Source organism: Lolium rigidum, chromosome 6, assembly GCF_022539505.1.
Source record: "Lolium rigidum isolate FL_2022 chromosome 6, APGP_CSIRO_Lrig_0.1, whole genome shotgun sequence".
Lineage (NCBI taxonomy): Eukaryota > Viridiplantae > Streptophyta > Magnoliopsida > Poales > Poaceae > Lolium > Lolium rigidum.
In genome coordinates, this window is record NC_061513.1 from 225,991,870 (window position 1) to 226,005,900 (window position 14,031).

Sequence of the window (14,031 nt, forward strand, 5' to 3'; positions counted from 1 at the left end):
TTCATCGGATCCCAACAAACACAACATGTAGCATTACAAATAGACGATCTTGATCATGATAGGCAGCTCACAAGATCTAACATGATAGCACAATGAGGAGAAGACAACCATCTAGCTACTGCTATGGACCCATAGTCCAAGGATGAACTACTCACACATCAGTCCGGAGGCGATCATGGTGATGTAGAGTCCTCCGGGTGATGATTCCCCTCTCCGGCAGGGTGATACGTCCATTTTGCATCACTATTTTATATCATAATTTGCTGTTATTCATTGATATATTTCATATTTGGAGATGATACTTATGTTATTTCATCTATTTTGCATGTTTCATGATTATTGGAGGATCGCGCACCGGAGTCAGGATTCGGCTGGAAAAGCGCCGTCAGAATGCAATATTTCGGAAGATCAACACTTGACGGAAATTATATGAAAAATCCTATTTTTCCAGAAGACGAAGGGAGCCAGAAGGGGGAGCCGAGGAGGGCCGCCATGGGCCCACCTCATAGGCCGGCGCGGGCCAAGGCCTTTCCCTTCTTCAGAAGGTAACACTCATATACTTGTCGCTGTTGATTATGTTACTAAATGGGTGGAAGCCATACCTACAAAAAGTGCCGATGGTGAGACCTCTTTAAGAATGCTTTTAGATATTATTTTTCCTAGATTTGGAGTTCCTAGATATATTATGACTGATGGAGGTTCTCATTTTATTCATGGTGGTTTTAGAAAAACTCTTGCTAAATATGGTATTAATCATAGAATTGCTTCTGCTTATCATCCTCAAACTAGTGGGCAAGTAGAATTATCAAATAGAGAGATTAAATCTATCTTGCAAAAGACTGTTAATAAATGTAGAAAGAATTGGGCTATTAAATTGAAAGAAGCACTATGGGCTTATAAAAATCCCATGGGCATGTCACCGTATAAAATGGTTTATGGGAAAGCTTGTCATTTACCTTTAGAACTAGAGCACAAAGCTTACTGGGCCGTAAGAGAACTAAATAAAGATCCTAAACTTGCCGGTAAGAAAAGACTGCTACAATTGAGCTCTCTAGATGAATGGAGAAGTGAAGCATATGAAAATGCTAAACTCTTTAAAGAGAAAGTTAAGAAATGGCATGATAGAAGAATTATCAAAAGAGAATTTAATGTTGGAGATAAAGTCCTATTGTATCGGTCTCGTCTCAGATTTTTTGCGGGGAAATTACTCTCAAAATGGGAAGGACCATATGTCATTGATGAGGTGTATCGATCAGGAGCAATCAAAATTAGCTCCCGCAAGGTAATGCCACACAAGTGGTGAATGGACAAAGACTCAAGCATTATATCTCGGGTGATTCTTATAATGAAGATGTTGATGTTATTCAAGTGGTAACTCCGGAAGCCTTCATCAAAGGCCAAGTTGACAGTCCTGCAGAGTCCGACTTTGAATAGGTAACAGTTCTGGTAAGAAAAAGTCCGCGTTTAACTTTCCGAACAATGTTTTTGCAACATTTGGAAAATATGAAAAATTACGAGATCGAAACGGAGTGGAGGAGACGCACGAGGGCGTGCCCCCACAGGCCGGCGCGGGCCCCAGCCTGGCCGCACCGCCCTGTGAGGAGGCCGCCTCGTCGCCCCACTCCGACTCTGGTTCGACCTGGTACTTTCCGTTTGTCGTGAATTTTTTTGCTATATAATCTCCCGGACCCCTGGAGGTCCGTATATCTTTTTCTCGACGTGTTTTGTTTTGAGCTGTTTCTGCCAGGATCCGTCTTTGATCTAGAAGCACCATGGTCTCCAACAACAAGGACAAGGAGCCTTCGGAGGAAGATATTCAAGACCCCGAGTTGAAAGAAGAAGTCAAGGAGAATGAAGAGGAAGTTGAGGAAGTTCCGCGAGTACGCCCGCGTGCCACCGTCGCAAGCATCGGAGTGGTGTCAAACCCGTTCAACGCCAAGAAAAGCGCACGGATTAGCACCGGAGGAAGAGTTCCACGTCACTACCTAGCTCCAAGGACATCTCCTACAGGCACCTACCACCCTTTCCACATTCTAATTCATAATAGACAAACTGAAAGGGTTCCCAAGGCAGTGCTGCCCAGCAATTGGGATATGGATCATTCTAACGCTGCAGGAAGGATGAAGCCTGAAGCTGAAGAGTGGGGAAACAACTCTAAGAGTTGGGACTCGCCGTCGGACGTACTTCTTAACCGCGTCGAGCACAATTCAGAGATGATCCGCAACCTCACGTACAGGATTAATGAGCTAAAGGAGCTCGTTGAGAAGCTTATCCGGAATTCACCATCACCACCGCCGGAGGAGTAATTCATCATCGGTATTGGCATCCCCTTGGTTTGTTCCAAGCTTGGGGGAGTGCCGCGGTATAAAATCATCACTATCTTTTACCTTTTTACTTTCAAGTAGTGTCATATCATGAGTAGGAAAGTTATCATATAAGATGTGTTGCGGTATGGAAATATCTCTCTTTAGTTGGTTATCTATGTATCCCTTGGTGTGAGTTATCGTTATGGAATATTAATGAGAAGTCTTATCATTTACATTGCACATCTTATTTTAGTTTGCAATCTCCATTATATGATTAATCTTGTTGTTAGTATTGGTATCACTTTGGGAGCATTGAGTAAATCTATTTGGTTTTGGCAAACTTAGCATTGGTCAATAGCAACAACACCTTGAGTGTAAGTAGAGAAGAGAAAGTACATGTAGATATGTTATTATCTTTCTTGTTAGTTCCTAGCTTAGTATTCTAAAGTTAAAATTGTTTGTGCTTACAAGTAAGATGCATGATTGTTTCTATCACATGTATATTTGTTTATTTCCCTCAACTCTTATGCTTGCTAATTAACCTTGCTAGCCAAAGACCTGTACCGAGAAGGAATACTTCTCGTGCATCCAAACCCTTAAACCAAACCTATGCCATCAGTGTTCACCATAACTACCTACTATGTGGTATTTCCCTGCCATTCCAAGTAATTACTTCATGTGCTACCTTTAAACAATTCAAAAACTATTACCTTTTATTTGCGTCAATGTTTTATAGCTCATGAGGAAGTATGTGGTGTTTTATCTTTCAATCTTGTGGGCAGCTTTCACTAATTGACTAGTGGCTTCATCCACTTATCCTATAATTTTGCAAAAAGAGCTGGCGACGGGGTTCCCAGCCCCAATTAATCAACCTTCATTAATAACTCTCTTCACATGTTTTGCCCTGATTCATCAGTAAGCAACTTAATTTTGCAATAGACACTCCTCCATGGTATGAGATTGTTCGAAGGCACCCGAGGATTCGGTTAGCCATGGCTTGTGTAAGCAAAGGTTGGGAGGAGTGTCATCCTTAAATAAACTAAAGTACATGTGTAAACAAAAGAGAAGAGGGATGATCTACCTTGCTGGTAGAGATAACGTCCTTCATGGGAGCCGCTCTTTGGAGATCTGTTTGGCAAGGGGGTTAGAGTACCCGCTACCAGTCGTTGACAACAACAAACACCTCTCAAAACTTTACTTTCATGCTCTCTATATGATTTCAAAATTTAAAAAGCTCTAGCACATGATTTAATCCCTGCTTCCCTCAGCGAAGCGCCTTTCTTTTATTTTCATGTTGAGTCAGTAAACCTATTTTCCTCCATCTTAAGCAAGCAATTGAGTTGTTGTGATCCAACCATCTATATTGTGATCTATTTCATCATGTCTTTTACTCTTCCTTGTTTAGTACAAGTTTTATCTGAATGAATATAGCTTTGAAAGTTATCAATGATTATGAGGAGATTACTATGATTGAGTATGCAAGTTTATTATAAGCTTTAATATGAGAGCGCTGCTCAATAGATAAGTATAATCTGTTAACTGTTCTCTGACCAAGAACGAAGTCTGCCATCACCAATTATGATTTCTTATGCACCTTTATTTGTGATTTCCTTCTACTTGCTTCAAGTTGAATTATATGAGGAAGTTGTTCACTAGAATGTTTTGTGTGAATGAATATGATGCTTCTTGTCCGTATTTTATTTATCGACTCTTCACTCCATAAACATGTGGTCTTGTTTACCGAGTTCAGTTTCGCTTGGGGACAAGCGAAGTCTAAGCTTGGGGGGAACTGATACGTCCATTTTGCATCACTATTTTATATCATAATTTGCTGTTATTCATTGATATATTTCATATTTGGAGATGATACTTATGTTATTTCATCTATTTTGCATGTTTCATGATTATTGGAGGATCGCGCACCGGAGTTAGGATTCTGCTGGAAAAAGCGCCGTCAGAATGCAATATTTCGGAAGATCAACACTTGACGGAAATTAAATGAAAAATCCTATTTTTCCAGAAGACGAAGGGAGCCAGAAGGGGGAGCCGAGGAGGGCCGCCATGGGCCCACCTCATAGGCCGGCGCGGGCCAAGGCCTGGCCGCGCCGCCTTGTGAGGAGGGGGCCCACAGCCCCCTCTGACCTCCTCTCCTTCGCGTACATCTTCGTCCCGAAAACCTAAGCTCAGGGGGATAGTCGTGAAGAGACACAGCCGCCTCTGCGGGGCGGAGAACACCAGAGAGAAAAGAGCTCTCCGGCAGGCTGAAATCTGCCGGGGAAATTCCCTCCCGGAGGGGGAAATCGACGCCATCGTCACCATCATCGAGCTGGACATCATCTCCATCATCATCACCATCATCATCATAATCATCACCGCCATCTCCACCGCTGCACCTCGTCACCGCTGTAACGATTTGGGTTTGATCTTGATTGTTTGATAGGGGAAACTCTCCGGTGTTGATTTCTACTTGTTATTGATGCTATTGAGTGAAACTATTGAACCAAGGTTTATGTTCAGATTGTTATTCATCATCATATCACCTCTGATCATGTTCCATATGATGTCTCGTGAGTAGTTCGTTTAGTTCTTGAGGACATGGGTGAAGTCTAAATGTTAGTAGTGAATTATGTTGGTTAGTATTCAATGTTGTGATATTTAAGTTGTGGTGTTATTCTTCTAGTGGTGTCGTGTGAACGTCGACTACATGACACTTCACCATTTATGGGCCAAGGGGAATGCATCATGTATTCGTTTGCCAATTGCGGGGTTGCCGGAGTGACAGAAACCTAAACCCCCGTTGGTATATCGATGCAGGAGGGATATATAGCAGGATGTCAGAGTGTTATCACCAGAATTTGACCGGATCAGAGGTGGGCCGCGATTGAAGATGGGCTTGAAGAATATACATAGAAGAAGTACATGAATCGGCCTTATATACCAAATTTGGGCTAGTTTGCCCGTGTATCTGTAACATAGTAGGAAACGTGTCGGTTAGATGGAGTTTGGGCTCGTGCCCGGTTGGGATTATTCCCACATTAGAAAGTCTACGGACTATAAATATGTATCTAGGGTTTATGAAATAAACAACAATCACGTTCACCACAAACCAATCTAGGCGCATCGCCAACTCCCCGTCTCGAGGGTTTCTTCCGGGTAAGCATCATGCTGCCTAGATCGCATCTTGCGATCTAGGCAGCCACACGTTTATTCGTCGTTCATGCGTTGCTCGTACTCGAAGCCTTTTTGATGGCGAGCAACGTAGTTATCATAGATGTTTTAGGGTTAGCATTGTTCTTCGTACCATATGCTATCGTCGTGCGACCCTTAGGCATCTAGCCGCCCTTACACCTATCTTGGGTGTAAGGGCGGCACCCCGCTTGATCATTGCTTAGTAGATCCGATCCGTTATGATTGCTCCTTGTTCTTCAAGGATTAGTTTAATATCTGCATTGTTAGGCCTTACAAACGGGTCGAAGGATCCGAGTGGCGCGTAGGGTGTAGTTTGCTAGCCCTAGACAGGATGTTCCGAGGATCAACTTCGTGTTGGTTTTTAGGCCTTGTCTAGGTTCGGTTTACGATCACCGTGCGTGGCCGCCAGGCTCGATCACGAGTAGGATGTTCCGATTATGCGGTGAAAACCCCATATCGTATTAGGTCGTTTTAGCTTTATCTTGATCAAGCAGGACCACCATCTGATCGTACACCTCGTACGCATCATGGGTGGATCGACTCTTTGAGCCGATTCACAGGACAACCTGAGAGCCGATCGAGGCTCGTATTTAACGTTTACGTGTATGCCATGCAGGAAACTAAGCGAGGCATCATCCAACACCTTCCTGACCAGGTATAGGTCAGGTGGCACGCCCTTGCAACAGCATCGGACGTGCGTGCCGAAGGCTTTGCGGGCCGTCGCTTGGAGGGACCAGGGCCAGCCGCAGTCCTGGGAGATTCCCGGCTCTACGGTGTTGCTCGTCGCTGCCCGCCGGTGGGTTTCTGACCGCAACACATTCTGGCACGCCCGGTGGGACAATCTTCGACATCAACCGCATCGTCATCTACATCTGAGATGGCGGAAGGCACTCCAGTCAAGTACGAGGATCTGACCGATGAGCTCAAGAAGAAGCATGACGAGATCAAAGCGGTCCTCGAAGCCGACCTCATCGGCTCTTTTCACAGAACCCGCTCACATGGCATCAGGTGGAAAGGGTTCTCACCTAAGGCGCGCTCGATGGAGTGGACCTGTCCACCCCGTCGGAAGAACGCACCGGGTCGCTGCGTCGAGAGATTAACTTCATGGTGGCTCATTCGGCTGCACCGTCATTCCGAGAGCCTGGTGAACACTTTGGAGCGTGTCGCTCTGCGCGTGATCCAGGAAATCATGAGCCATCGGTATTCTCCGTCGGGACCAGCTCTCGGGACTCACCAAGGAGAGATGCCACTCCGGTCCCGGTCCACCGCTGCCGTTTGCATTGGCAGCACCAGAAGTGCCGAGTTCATCGGCATACGTCGTCTACAAGATCGGTGGTGACCCTAGTGACTACCAATTCTTGCATGAGGCACCCAAGGAGATCCCTCACGGATACACGTGCGCATACGTGCCAGGCTCGCGATAGCTCGGGTACTCTCGAACCAGGCTGCAACTGACAGGGACTTCCGGAACGAGCAGGAGGAACTTCGGGAACAGATCTTGAGAAGCGGACGTGGCTAGCTAAGTACGCCACTCCGACGAACCTCCGAGCTCAGCTCCTGCGGTTGGCTCAGAGCTGGAAAAGCAAGCATGGCTGGCTAAGTATGCCACCCCGGCGAATCTTCGAGTTCGACGCCCAGCAGCCATCACCGCGGATCAGATTTGTACAATTCTGAAAGACCAGTTCGGCATGATGCCGAAAAGGAGGACAATCGGCTATTCCAAGCCGTACCCCAATGAGTACGAGTTGATCCCGCTACCACCCAAATATCGGCTCCCTGATTTCACCAAGTTTAATGGGTCAGATGGTTCCAGCTCCATCGAGCATGTGAGCCGATATTTGGCACAGCTGGGCACGATCTCAGCATCAGACGAGCTGCGCGTGAGGTTCTTCGCACAGTCCCTCACAGGATCGGCTTTCGGGTGGTACACATCGCTGCCACCGAGACTCAATCCGGACTTGGAAGCGGTTGGAAGAGCAGTTCCACATACGGTATCACTCGGAGGCTTCCGAGGCCGGCATTGCCGATCTAGCACGGTACGACGAAGCGCGGGGAAACAGTGGCGGAATACGTCCGGCGCTTCGGGACCGTTAGGAACCGATGTTATTCGGTTCATGTGAGTGAAAAAGAAGCAGATCGAGTTGGCGGTGGTGGGTCTCTCATCATCGATCAAGGACGTGGCCTCCCAGCGGACTACCCTTCACCGGCGCACATGGTGCGAAGGCTGTCAGCATATGAACAGCGCCACCCAGATGTTTACCAGGATAAATTCAAGCATGCGGTGGTCCTGGTTGAGGCAGATGAAGATGAAGGTGTTGCGGGAGATCAAGAGGTAGCAGTGGCCGAATGGACTCGGGGGGCAAGCCCCGTGTCTTGTAAATGGGTTAAGCCACAAGGTCCTCCAAAAGGGCTCGACTTCGACGTAACCAAAGCTGAGCAGATTTTCGACCTCTTACTCAAGGAAAAGCAGCTAAAGTTACCCGAAGGCCACAAGATCCCCACGGTGCAGGAGCTGAACGGAAAGCCATACTGCAAGTGGCATAACACGTTCACCCACGCCACCAACGACTGCAGGGTGTGGCGTCGGCAGGTCCAAATGGCGATAGAACAAGGGCGGCTAATTTTCAGCCGAGTACGCCATGAAGGTCGACACACACCCCTTCCCCGCCGTTAACATGGTGGAGTGCACTTACCATGGAGGGTGCCAGCCAGGATTCTCGTGCAATATCAACATGGTAGGACCTGGGCACCACTGCGGTAAGGACGGAGATGAGGGCAGCTGCTCTCATAGCAAGGACACAGAGGAAGCCGCTCCACGCGATCGGCTCCGTCACGATGGCAAGCGCTACATCACAGAGGGAGAAGTGAGGAACGTAAGATATCAGCGACCTCTCTCTGATCACCTCCTCAACAAGTATGGGGGTCAATACGACCAACGCCGGCGATACAGCGACGATGATGAAAGAGATCGTCTGGCTAGGGACGCCAGGAGACACCGTCGGCATGATCGCGACGAGGAGCGATATGAGCGCCACGCCAAGGAAAAGTCGAGAGAGCAAGACGACGTGGATAGGCACTGGGGACTGCCCCTTCTTCGGACACTCGCTGGGATTCGGGAATGAGCCGATTGCCTACAATCGGCAACGCCGCGAATGTAGACAAAAGAAGAAGGATGCAGCTAACGTGTCCGTGTTCAAACGTCTAGGGCCTCTCCCGCCTCGGAACAAGCACGCCGAGTCCGCTCGGGCGGAAGATCTCGAGGAACTAGAGGACGATGATGAAGAAGAAGACAAGTATCATCGGCCAAGGTGGTGCCCCGATGGGCTCGGCCGTTCCCAAAAGCGAAGGGTTCAGCGACTACGTGGGTTGGAGGAAGCCGAAAGGTTATACCTGCACACGTTGAGGAAGGCGCGGCCTGATCCGGCTGCTAAAATTCAGCGAACCCCGGACGAAGAAGGTCGGCCACAAAGGAAAGAGTGGCGCCCGGGCAAAAGAAAGCCGATGATGAGACATCGGCTGGCACAAACATGGTGTTCATCATTCCAACGGAGTTTAGTGCTCCGAGGATTAGACGAAGCACCTGTGGCACAACTTGACTGCGGCCCACGGCCGGTTATCTTTGAGAAGCCACGAGAAAGAAGCTACAGGCATCTGAAGGCCCTGTACTTGCGAGGCTACATCAATGGGCAGCCTGTCAACAAGATGCTGGTGGACACCGGAGCGGCAATCAACATTATGCCATACTCCATGCTACGTCGGTTGGGACGCTCTAGCTCGGATCTGATCAAGACCAATGTGACACCGAGCGATTTCAACGGCCAAGCATCCGACGCACAAGGTGTTACGAACGTGGATCCGACCGTAGGAAGGAAAACCGTCCCTACGACGTTCTTTATTGTCGACAGGCAAGAGCACCTATACTTGTCCTGCTAGGGAGAGATTGGATCCACGCCAAGCTGTTGCATTCCATCCACGATGCACCGGTGCCTAATACGGTGGGATGGAGATGAAGTAGAAGTCGTCCACGCGGATGATTCAGCCGAGATTTCAACGGCTGGCATGAACGTTTGGGAGACATCGGGCCAAGAGCCACTCTCGGGCATCAATTTGGACGACTCGCGAGCGCATCGACGTGACAAAGGACGGGGTTAGGCTGGTTTTATCCACCGGCCTGACCGTGTAACAAGAGCAACATCTATGGACAAACGTGGCGATGCCGATCCATGTGATCGGCCCCAAGGATTTATGGAGGAACATTACAAAACCTTCATTGAGCAATTCAACATGGAGGCCGATTCCAGTAATCGGCCAAAATTATCCTCACCATACATTCTGCCTGGGTTCAACGTCGATCTAATGGGTAATGGGTTTGTGTCGGCTGATGAGTTGGAAGAAGTCAACACTGTTCATAACCGAGCCGACGTTCACATATAGTGCCTTGGCTAACCACAGAGCCGATATCAGCAGATACCTGGCAGAATCGGCTCGGGGGGCACCTAATCAGATGAACATGTGCGATACATGTGCAGAGAAACATTGGGGGCCGATAGAAAAATCGGCCCGTACAAAATTTTTTTTTACATCTGGGTACAGCCGATGCACGGACATCGACTTTAGAGCTAAGGAACAAAGCCGATGCGCGGTCATCGACTCTAGCACAAATTTCATGGGATCTACCAGTTGCGTGTTGACCTCCAGCTCTGTGTCAGAGGAGTTTTGTTTCTAAGCCGCTGTGCGATCATCTGCAATATCGGCTTTCAACAGAAGAAAGGTGATCGGCTCTGGCTGGCTCCGTGTGGTAGTTTTCTCAGAATTGCTCGAGCTCGGGTCCATTTGTCTGAATTGCGTGTCCTCATCTCTGTTTTCGCCTTGACTGAGGCTCGGGGGGCAGCTGACCTGGTAGATGCTCTGTTTTCAGAAGCCGATTAGAGTGTCATCGGCTGGTCCTGCGACGCAATCTTCTTCAAAGGTGGTGAGTTCTTGCAAAAGAGGGATCCATCATCACCGATAGGGTCACTGAGGAGATTTGCGAGCAGGTGATATCTGTTCTGCAGAGTATCGGCTTCAGCGTCGAGTCGTTTCAGCAGCGGCTCTTGGATTCTCTTGAAGGCATTGGTCTTCTACATTGTCCACCAGAGCTCAAAGTCATCGGTCGGAGAGATGAAGGATAGATCGTGAGGGATTGATGCGTTGACATCGGCTTACTGAGCATTGACCAAGTTTACGATCACTCTGTAGTCAAAGAGATGAAGAGCGGATTATGAGGGACCGATGCGTGGCCATCGGTTCATTGAGCATTGGCTAAGTGGACAATCGGCAAAATCAGTATGAGGGGAAATCGGCTAAATTGGCATAAAGGAAATCGGCAAAATCAAATTGGGGAAATTCTTCATTGATAAACGAGATTTCTTACATAAAGAGCTGATTGCTCCCAAAAGGAAGTACTAAGGGGATACATTGCCCCGTCTACTACTACGATCCTATGCTAAGGGTCCTATCTACGGGCCGTCGCTGCCCTCGTCGTCGCCGTCGTCGCCGCCGCTGTCGGCGCTACTCCCGGCAGGCTCGTCGTCGCTGCTGTAGCGACCGCCGGCGGGACCCTCGTTGTCCTCGTCCTCCTCGTCAGCATCGTCGTCGTCGTCGCTGTCGAAGTCGCTGAGGTTCCCCGGCCAGGGGCAGAAGCGCTTGGCCGGCGGTTCGTCGGAGGAGGTGTCGTCCTCCTCCTCCTCCTCCTCCTCCTCCTCCTCCTCCTCCATAGAGGAGGTGACGCCGTCCCAGGGAAAGCGATCGTCATCGCTCTCCTCCTCCGTTTCCCCGTCGGCGAGGAAGCGGAGGTCACTTTCCCCATCGGTCGAGGACTTGTCGTCCTCTGACCAGATGGAGAAGTCGTGGCTGGGCTCATCCCCGGCTTCGATGGCGCGGCGGATGTTGGCCGCGTGGGCCTCCTTCGGGTCCCACTCCGGCGTCGGCTCGCGGGAGGAGGAGGATTCGATGGAAAGACCCGATGAGGCGGAGGAAGAAGAAGACATGGTGGCGCAGGAGGGCTTTTGGGAGTGCTAATGCGAAGAGGATGAAGAAGCAAACTGTTTGGAACGGTTAAATAAAGGGATATAGTGGAGATTCAATGCCACAGCAGTTTCCGAGGAAGTGGTGCCCAACAGAAAAAAAAATGCCAGGTCACGCGGAGAAGTGGAGGAGGCAAGGCATCATGATGAAGGATACTGCGGCGGTTCTGCTCTGCCATGACATGACCCGACGAAAGAAAAGCATAATGATTTTGGAAATGTCATTTCCAAAACCAGGGGGGCATGTGTTATCACCAGAATTTGACCGGATCAGAGGTGGGCCACGATTGAAGATGGGCTTGAAGAATATACATAGAAGAAGTACATGAATCGGCCTTATATACCAAATTTGGGCTAGTTTGCCCGTGTATCTGTAACATAGTAGGAAACGTGTCGGTTAGATGGAGTTTGGGCTCGTGCCCGGTTGGGATTATTCCCACATTAGAAAGTCTACGGACTATAAATATGTATCTAGGGTTTATGAAATAAACAACAATCACGTTCACCACAAACCAATCTAGGCGCATCGCCAACTCCCCCGTCTCGAGGGTTTCTTCCGGGTAAGCATCATGCTGCCTAGATCGCATCTTGCGATCTAGGCAGCTCACGTTTATTCGTCGTTCATGCGTTGCTCGTACTGAAGCCTTTTTTATGGCAAGCAACGTAGTTATCATAGATGTTTTAGGGTTAGCATTGTTCTTCGTACCATATGCTATCGTCGTGCGACCCTTAGGCATCTAGCCGCCCTTACACCTATCTTGGGTGTAAGGGCGGCACCCCGCTTGATCATTGTTTAGTAGATCCGATCCGTTATGATTGCTCCTTGTTCTTCAAGGATTAGTTTAATATCCGCATTGTTAGGCCTTACAAACGGGTCGAAGGATCCAGGTGGCGCGTAGGGTGTAGTTTGCTAGCCCTAGACAGGATGTTCCGAGGATCAACTTCGTGTTGGTTTTTAGGCCTTGTCTAGGGTCGGTTTACGATCACCGTGCGTGGCCGCCAGGCTCGATCACGAGTAGGATGTTCCGATTATGCGGTGAAAACCCCATATCGTAGTAGGTCGTTTTAGCTTTATCTTGATCAAGCAGGACCACCATCTGATCGTACACCTCGTACGCATCATGGGTGGATCGGCTCTTTGAGCCGATTCACAGGACAACCTCGAGAGCCGATCGAGGCTCGTATTTAACGTTTACGTGTATGCCATGCAGGAAACTAAGCGAGGCATCATCCAACACCTTCCTGACCAGGTATAGGTCAGGTGGCACGCCCTTGCATCAGCATCGGACGTGCGTGCCGAAGGCTTTGCGGGCCATCGCTCGGAGGGACCAGGGCCAGCCGCAGTCCTGGGAGATTCCCGGCTCTACGGTGTTGCCCGTCGCTGCCCGCCGGTGGGTTTCTGACCGCAACACAGAGTTTAAGGCTGTGGTTAGATTTATCTTAATTACTTTCTTGTAGTTGCGGATGCTTGCAAGGGGTATAATCACAAGTATGTATCAGTCCTACGAAGGGCGGTGCATTAGCATAGGTTCACCCACACAACACTTATCAAAACAATGAAGATTAATCAGCTATATGAAGCGAAAGCACTAGACTAAATTCCCGTGTGTCCTCAAGAACGTTTGGTCATTATAAGTAAACAAACCGGCTTGTCCTTTGTGCTAAAAAGGATTGGGCCACTCGCTGCAATTATTTCTCTCGCATTTTACTTACTTGTACTTTATTCAACTGCTATATTAAAACTCCCTGAATACTTGTCTGTGAGCATTTACAGTGAATCCTTCATCGAAACTGCTTGTCAACACCTTCTGCTCCTCGTTGGGTTCGACACTCTTATTTATCGAAAGTACTACGATACACCCCCTATACTTGTGGGTCATCACGAGGGTGCCGGAGGCGATCTCCTGAATCCCCCGAGATGGGATTGGCGGCGGCGTCTCTAGAACTTTTTCCGTATCGTGGCTCTCAGTAATAGGGTTTTCGCGACGGAGAGTATAAGTAGGCGGAAGGGCAGAGTCGGAGGAGGCACGAGGGCCCCCCTTGGCCGCACGGCCCTGTGGTGGCGGCGCCTCGTGGACCCACTTCGTATCTTCTTCGGTCTTCTGGAAGCTCCGTGGAAAAATAAGACCCTGGGCGTTAGTTTCGTCCAATTCCGAGAATATTTCCTGTGTAGGATTTCTGAAACCAAAAACAGCACAAAACAGGAACTGATGCTTCGGCATCTCGTTAATAGGTTAGTGCCGGAAAATGCGTATAAATGATATAAAGTGTATATAAAACATGTGAGTATTATCATAAAACTAGCATGGAACATAAGAAATTATATATACGTTTGAGACGTATCAAGCCCATCTTTGCTGCTGAGATTTGGGGTATTTGTTCTCCGAAAATGGAGTGGAATAGACACCAACTCAACCAACATGAATTGGAGGTGCATGAAGTTATGAAAGTCCACCGTGAGGAGGGGGTAT